At 37.1% G+C, this 8,052-nt stretch overlaps 1 pseudogene; it reads right to left on the reverse strand.

Annotated features, from left to right (window-relative positions):
* Positions 1-671: 671 nt before the first annotated feature.
* On the reverse strand, positions 672-771 carry LOC113328619 (annotated as a pseudogene).
* Between the last annotated feature and the right edge of the window lie 7,281 nt (positions 772-8,052).

Genomic DNA, 8,052 nt, shown 5'->3' on the forward strand with positions numbered 1-8,052 from the left:
TTGTTTGCTAGAAATCTTTAGGTTTGCTGTGGTAAAGTCGAGTCAGCCTGTTGTGTGATTGCTAGAACCTTCATGTTAGGATTTTTATTCATTTTTGATTTTTTTTTAGTGTATGCCCGATTTTGTTAATAGGGATTGTAAAAGAGATACTCTAGGTCGATTGATTAGCGAAAAACCTAGTAGTTCTTCTAATATAAACAGGGAGCTCGAAGATTGTTCTTTTGAGAGCCCTGTTTTTGGAAACTTCAGTTTTGAGAATTTATCTCTGAGTGAGAGGAGTACCCCTAGTACTCCAATTGTGCCAAAGATGGCAACTTTGAAAGATTTGTTAAACCCAGTTAGGACCTCTCGTCAATCTTGTATCAAGTTAGCTGAAACTGAGGCAACTTATGAACTGAAACCTGGGACCTTGCAGATGCTCCCAATTTTTTTAGGAAAAGAAAATGAAAACCCCTATTTTCATATTTGGGAATTTGAGGAAATTTGTAGTACTCTACGAATTAAAAACCTAGATGATGATGCTCTGAAACTTAGGTTATTTCCCTTTTCCTTAAAAGATAAAGCCAAAACATGGCTATACAGTTTGGCTTCTGAGTCAATTGAAACCTATGACCAACTTACTTCTGCCTTTATACAAAAGTTTTTCCCAAGGCACAAAACATCGTCTGTTAGGACACAAATATGTACTTTTGCTCAACAAGAAGGAGAATCCTTATATAGGTATTTAGAAAGGTTCAATGAATTAATATCTCAGTGTCCTCATCATGGTTTAGAGAAGGTCAGGTTAGTTCAGATCCTCTACGAGGGTTTAGATTATTCAACAACAACCATGGTTGAGTCCTTATGCACAGGTGGGTTTGAGAATAAAACCGTTGATGAAGCGATGACATTTTTGAATGAAATCGCTGATAAGACCCAACAATGGGAACATAGTAGGGAACCCAAGAAAACAATTCTTCCGAGTAGAGGAAATGTCAATAGGGTAGAAGGATCTTATGAGTCAGACGCTAAAATAGATGCCATAGCCAAAAGGTTAGAAGCCTTAGAATTAGGTCTTCTAGTGGTAGTAGTGGAAGAATAGAGCCTTTTTGGGAAGGCCATGTGATTGAATAGCAAGCCAATGCTCTCTATAACAACACTAGATTTGATAATCGACAGAAGTCTGACCCATATTCAGAAACCTATAACCCTGGATGGAGAAACCACCCCAACCTTTCTTGGTCTAAGGGCCAGAATCAAGGTCAGTCTAGTAACTCTCAGGTTTCCCCAGGTTTTGGATATACTAAGAATCCTTCAGTTCCGGCACAGTTTCAGAACCCTTCAGACAAGAAGATTATGAGTTTAGAAGAGTCTCTTGCTTTATTGACTCGTAATACTATGGAGTTTCAACAATCCGTTGCTCAAGGTTTAGACGATAATAAGAGAATAGGTCAAGCTAACTCTCAGGCTATTTCCGAGTTGAAAACCCAGGTTAGTCAGATAAACGAGACTTTGAGAGAAAAAGGCAAGTTTCCTAGTCAGACTCATCCTAATGCTAGAGGAGTTTATGAAATAGGAGGAAGATCATCTGAACATGTGAATGCTATTACAACCCTTAGGAGTGGGAAGAAAGTTGACAACAAGGTTGCCATGACTGATAGTGAACATGATGTAGTTCACCCTGCTGAACCAGAAGAGACTGATAGAGCCTCTAAAGAGACCAATGAGGGTCCTGTTAAGCCTGACTTCGTTCCCAGAGCCCCATTTCCCCGGCTATTAGCACCAACGAAAAATGAATCCAACTTCAATGACATAATGGAGGTTTTCAAGAAAGTTACTATAAACCTTCCGTTACTAGAGGCAATTAGGCAACTACCGACTTATTCCAAGTTCCTCAAGGATATGTGTACGCGAAAGCGAAATCTTAGTGTCCCTAAAAATGCCTTTCTAGCTTGTCATGTAAGTTCGATTATTCAGAACACCACTCCTAAATATAAAGACCCAGGTTCACCTACCATTGCTTGCACGATAGGAAAATACCGGGTAGAAAGAGCTTTACTTGACTTAGGAGCAAGTGTGAATTTATTACCATACCATGTGTACTTAAAGCTAGGACTTGGAGAATTAAAACCTACCAAGATAACACTCCAGTTAGCTGATAGGTCTGTTAAAATCCCTCGTGGTGTGATAGAGGATGTTCTTATTGAGGTCGACAAGTTTATTTATCCTGTGGATTTCTTTGTCCTAGATACCCAACATGTCCCTGACCCAGAGAACCAGATACCGGTGATTTTAGGTCGCCCATTTTTGGCTACATCTAATGCAATTATAAATTGTCGAAATGGTATCATGAACTTATCTTTTGGTAATATGACTATTGAGCTGAATATTTTTAATGTGAACAAGCTACATTCTGAGCTAGATAACACATATATTGAAGAAGTGAACATGATAGGAACCTTAGATCAGGAGGCATTACCAAACATCGTATCGGATGATCCATTAGAGAGTTTTCTATCCCATTTGAGCCTGGATTTCGACAAGGATAGTAACATCGAACGAGTAAATGCTATGTTGAAGTCTTTCCATGTGATTATAGTTTCCGATTTGGACAGTGATCAGAATATTAGGCAAGAAACCGCGTTTCAAGAAAATAAGGAAACTTTAGAGTGGACCATAGCGGATATGAAGCAAGCTGAAGATAAACCACCTGATTACAACTTAGGGAAAGCAATAGAACTTTTTCAAGAACCAGATAATCTAGAAATTAGGAGTATTGTGACTAGTCTATGTAGAGACAACCAGAATCCTAAGTTTGGGGGTGGAGAACTAGAAGAATCTCTTGAGTATTTTAAGGACTGTGAAGATCCGGAAATTCAAGAAATAATTAAAGGCTTGTCTAAGGGTGGAGAACTAGAAGAATCTCTTGAGTATTTTAATGACTGGGAAGATCCGGAAATTCAAGCAATAATTAAAGGCTTGTCTAAGGGTAGTGATGATTCTTGTGATCGTCAAGTATCCCTAAGTCGAGTCCCTAACTTGGGACTCGAACCTTGTACGTCTGAGATACTACTAGAGTCTGTTCAGATTCCGCAACTCGATCCTCCTTATACTGTCCAGGAGGTAACCCAGGTATTAGAGACCCATTTTGCGGATGACTCTAGTTATCGAGACACACATATGAAGCTCAATCATGCAAACCCAGTTGTCTTGACAGAAATCTTAGATGAGGACGTACTCCTTCTGTTCATTTTTCTAATCCAGTGCAGTTTTCTCATCCTCGTGTTAGCTCTATTTGGTCTTATGGACCCACAATTGTTCCGACTATTGGTATACGACTTCGAAAGGTGAAAATTCTTTGAGAGGTACTTGATGTCTAGCTAATGACTATAAATTTAGCATTTACTGGGAGGCTCCCTCACTCATGTGATTCGGTAATATCCTTCCTTATTTCTTTCCCTCCAGTGGTATCGATTTCCCCTTGTTCATGCTTTTAATTTCATCTTTAGAACATTGAGGACAATGTTAGATTTAAGTTTGGGGGTGGGGAAGAAACTTTTTGTAATAAATAAACTCTAGAGCCTAGAAATTTATGCTTAATTAAGGAGGGCAATAACCAATCTAAGTGAATGGAAGCATTTTGGTTATAGGAGTTGAGGAACCAATCTGATTAGATGGGAACATCTAAAGAGTCTATTCATAAAAGCACAGAGCTCAGGTGTTAGAAAAACATGGTAGTTTCGCCATATCCTCGTGATGGAAACATCGAAAGAATCCTAATCCTTCTGTTTATATTTTTTTTAAGTGATTTGGTGGGGCACACGATTCAAGTTGTTACCAATGCGGGTGTAATAGAGTGACTGAGTACCTTTCAACAAAAAAAAAAAAAAAAAAAAAAAACCAGACCAATAGACCAATCGGAATAAATACTAACACTTGGATAGCAATATATGTGTGTTCTCCCTGTCTCCGTCGCCTAAACAAGCGTGGAATGCAGGATCCACGGGAATTACCATGTAATCTGCTGATAAGAAGCATGCGCTTGGATCCACAAGATCTAATCATGTTGTTAGTTCTTAAATAAATGTGTGTTCAATAAAGTCGACCACTGGAACCCTTGTATATGCCAGTGTGTTGACCTAGAGTTAAGATTATTAACCACTGGTCCCCTTGTATATGCCAGTGTGTTGATATTAGTCAAACCGGTATCTCAGTCGTTTAGGTTAGGTTCACCTTGGCAAAGGCCTTCAGACAGATATGGGAAACACCATCACTTTAAACCATCTATTTTTCTTTATCCATCTTCTTAATCTTTCCATGTGATTAGTTGACTCCGGTTTATGATGTCCAGAAACTATCTGAGTAGAGCTCTGTCACTTTATATGAATTTTTAGTATGCTTGAGTGTAAACTCGTGTACATCAATTGGAATTTCACATCAGGGTTCTTCCTCCCATAATCAATAAGTATGCCAACCAAGGAGATTTTTTAGTGCCTTCCAAGGTTCCGTGTAGATAGCTAGGGTCTGGAGTAAAGGTTTTGTGGATACACCTCTGGTAAACCCTCCGGAGACAACACTCCGCCACTAGGGACACCTAGTGGTTTAACGGCTTGCTGCACGTGTTAAGTGTAGTCATTTTATTTTCTAGAATAAATTTGCTCGGGACTAGCAAATAATAAGTTTGGGGGTATTTGATAGACGCATTTATGTGTCTATTTTCATCCCTTTTGTGTATTTTGTTAGTACCCATTTGTGCTTATTGTGGTGTTTTTATGTTTGTTTAGGTGTTTTTTGGAGAAATACCCTTGTGTAGAAAGAGTTGCTCAATAAGTGATGTTTTGCACCCCCGGAGAAAATTACCAAGAGCACCCCAGAAATGCACCAGAGGCACCCCAGAAATATGTCGGAAAAATCCCAGAAAAAGTGTTAAAGGCACCTTATAGAAATTACTAAAGACACCCATCTTTTGGATAAGGGCACCCCCAGGCACCCAGAGGATTAAGGCACCCGCGTTTTGGATTCAGGACACCTCCCTTTCTTCTTCGTTTGAAAATGAATTTGGCGGGAAAATGCATGCAGACGCTGGCAGATTTTGGAGTTGAATTTTTGGACTGTTTTAACGAGATTCAATCGCTGGAAATGATTGGGATGGACTTAATATAGCATAACAGGCCTGGTACAATGAATTGGATCAACCGAATTGGGCTGGATCGAGTCAAACAGAGTCGAACAGAGAAGAGAAATATTTTTGGAAACAGAGAGAATTTCGAGTTATTTTTTTGAAGATACTCGAGTAAAGAGTGAATATATTGTACTTAGGATAATATTCATCGAATCTTAGAAGATTGAGTAACAAAATATTTGTTATAAACGCAAGGGAAATCAAAATCTGATTTGCTTCCTAAACATGCCATGAAAAATATAACCGAGTAATGAAGGATTTCAGGGATTAATGGGAGAGATTCTTTGGACATGTTTGTTATAAAAGAGTTTCATTGGAGGCAGATAAAGAAAAAAAAGGGACGGAAAAGGTTTTGGGAGGAACAGAGAAATCACAAGAGGTGTACAAAAAAGTTACAGTGAGAAAGTTTCTGCTGGTGAAGAACAGTCAGTCCAAGACAGACGTTTTCCAACAGCGTCTGCAACGCTCAGCTGTGCGTCGCATCAACCAGACAACATCAGTTCATTCCTGTCGTTGTTTTATCAGTAGTTTGTAACGATTGTATGCGTTGCAAACAGTGTTGTAAACCAATTTTTCTCCATTTTCTCTTAATTGTAAACAAATTTTGAGTATCAATGAATCAATTTGAGAGGTATTTCACCATGATGAGCTAAACCCATTCTCTGGGGCAACGGAGGAAACTTTTCGGCCAATGAAAAAGGGGTAATTTCTATTTAATTATTTATGCAATTTATTATATTTAATTATTTTCCTTGAATAAATAGTTTCACAAGGATTTTTATCAAGTAATTGTTATTTTGATTGATGGGATATGCTTAACTTAGTGTTCTTGATATCCCATGCTTTTAACTTACATTTATTCTTTTATAAAATCCATATTTGCAATAATTAAAATTATTTAAACGAAAAAAAATTGCATAATAATATTAGAAATACCATTTTAAATTGGTAGAGAAAAGTGGAATCCTTAGCCCTATTTTCTCCATAAAGACTTCAATCACTTTGTTATTTTCTTTACAATTTAATTAAATCTAAAAAAAAAGTTACCTTCACAAGTTCGAAAGAACCTCTTTTACCACTATCTACTACAACATTTGAAAACACATCACAGGCTTCGTTAGATGTCGGAACTCTATGATCAAGACCAAATCATGAAACAGAAAGACTCCCCTTTGTTAGAAAATTTTCAGAAAATATATTTCTGTCACAAATTACATGTCTAGAGGCTTGAGAGTCGAAAAAAGCTTGCATTTTGGATGCATTGACTCAAGGAAGTCCAGTGACTTCGTTAGAAGTCGAAATCCTTTTTTAAGACAAACTAAAAACTAGATGAACTTAGTTTTATTATAAAATTTTCTAAAAAATGATTGCGGTAAAAAATAATACATTTAAAGGCTCTACATGTTATGCAAATTGCATTTCTACGTATGTTGATTCCAAAAATAAAGAGGGAAGTCATCCTTTACATTGAAAATAAGGATGAACCACCAATTTCTAAGCGTCCAAATCTTAAAAAATTTCCTGTATACTGTGGGGAACTGAAAGACAGAGGTAACAGAAAAAGAATGAGGTCATTCCCACTTCATATGAAGAAGTTATGAGCAAAATAGACGAAAAAGAGATTACACAAAACCTTGGGGGACAAAGAGAGTTATATAAGTATACAATATTTATAATAAGGGGTTTTTGAGTTTGGTGCCTATAAAATGGCACACCTTTGCCTTTGGTACCTCACTTTGTCGGAATTTGAGTTTGGTGTGGGTCCCAATCAAGCAGTTGACTTAACGGATGACCGGTGGACCGTTCACAAGCTGTGTTGGAGTACAACTTGTTGCTCGGCCCCCCGCCAACTTTTGTAAATAAATAAGTGTCTTCGTGAATAATTGTTTAAACAATCATTATTCAATTTAACTAGTTCACTAACACGGACCACAATAGGGAAATCTCTCTAGATCATTTTCAAAACACGTTACGAGCGTTCCAGAGAAATAAGGCTGACTTATCTGACTGCCATGATAACTATGGATTTACATAAAATGGAAACAATTTTAATTAATACAATAATGATTAATTTGAAAAATTAATAGGGTCATTTACATGGATTCATTTGTTCAATACAATAATGGTTAGTTTGAAGGTTTAAGGAAACGGTTATTGGGGTTTACATGAGAGATAGATTTTGGATTATTTACCGGTAAACAATGAAGGGAGCTATGCTTATAGTTTGGATTTAATTTTGTGAAACAGGTGGTCAAATGAGAAAATAACAGTAGCTCAGTGTATGGTTTGATATTAGAAATGAAAGGAGATGGCAATGGTATTAAGAGTGGAACCTAAAACCTCGTGAATGAAAATCAACAACTCTCATTTCTCAAACATGGAGTATGTAGAAGATAAGGCGCAGTTAGTGAATAAAACGGAGTTTAGAATTTTATTAGACATTTAACATTTTAAACTCTAAATTGGTTGGTCAACACGGTGTCAATCAACGCCAATTCGTTGACTGGGCACCAAACGCGAAAGTGTACCATTTTATAGGCACCAAACTCGAAATATCCCTTCTAATAATGAACTTCTAATCTTTTAAAAAGGTCATAGATTACCTATAATAAAACATGGAAAGAAGGAGATAAGGTTTCAACCGTTAATAACTTCTCAACGATTATGGGATCTTCTTTAAGCTAGATAATCATTCCAAAATTTGAATAAAATACCATAAACACAAATGACTCAAGGAAGTCCGCAGGCTTCGTTAGATGTCGAAACTCTATGATCAAGACCAAATCATAAAACAGAAAGACTCCCCTTTAATAGAAAATTTTCATAAAAAATATTTCGTGCACAAATTACATGTCTAGAGGCTTGAGAAAAAAGCTTGCATTTTGGATGCA

This window comes from Papaver somniferum, unplaced genomic scaffold (genome assembly GCF_003573695.1).
Source record: "Papaver somniferum cultivar HN1 unplaced genomic scaffold, ASM357369v1 unplaced-scaffold_112, whole genome shotgun sequence".
Taxonomy (NCBI): Eukaryota; Viridiplantae; Streptophyta; class Magnoliopsida; order Ranunculales; family Papaveraceae; genus Papaver; species Papaver somniferum.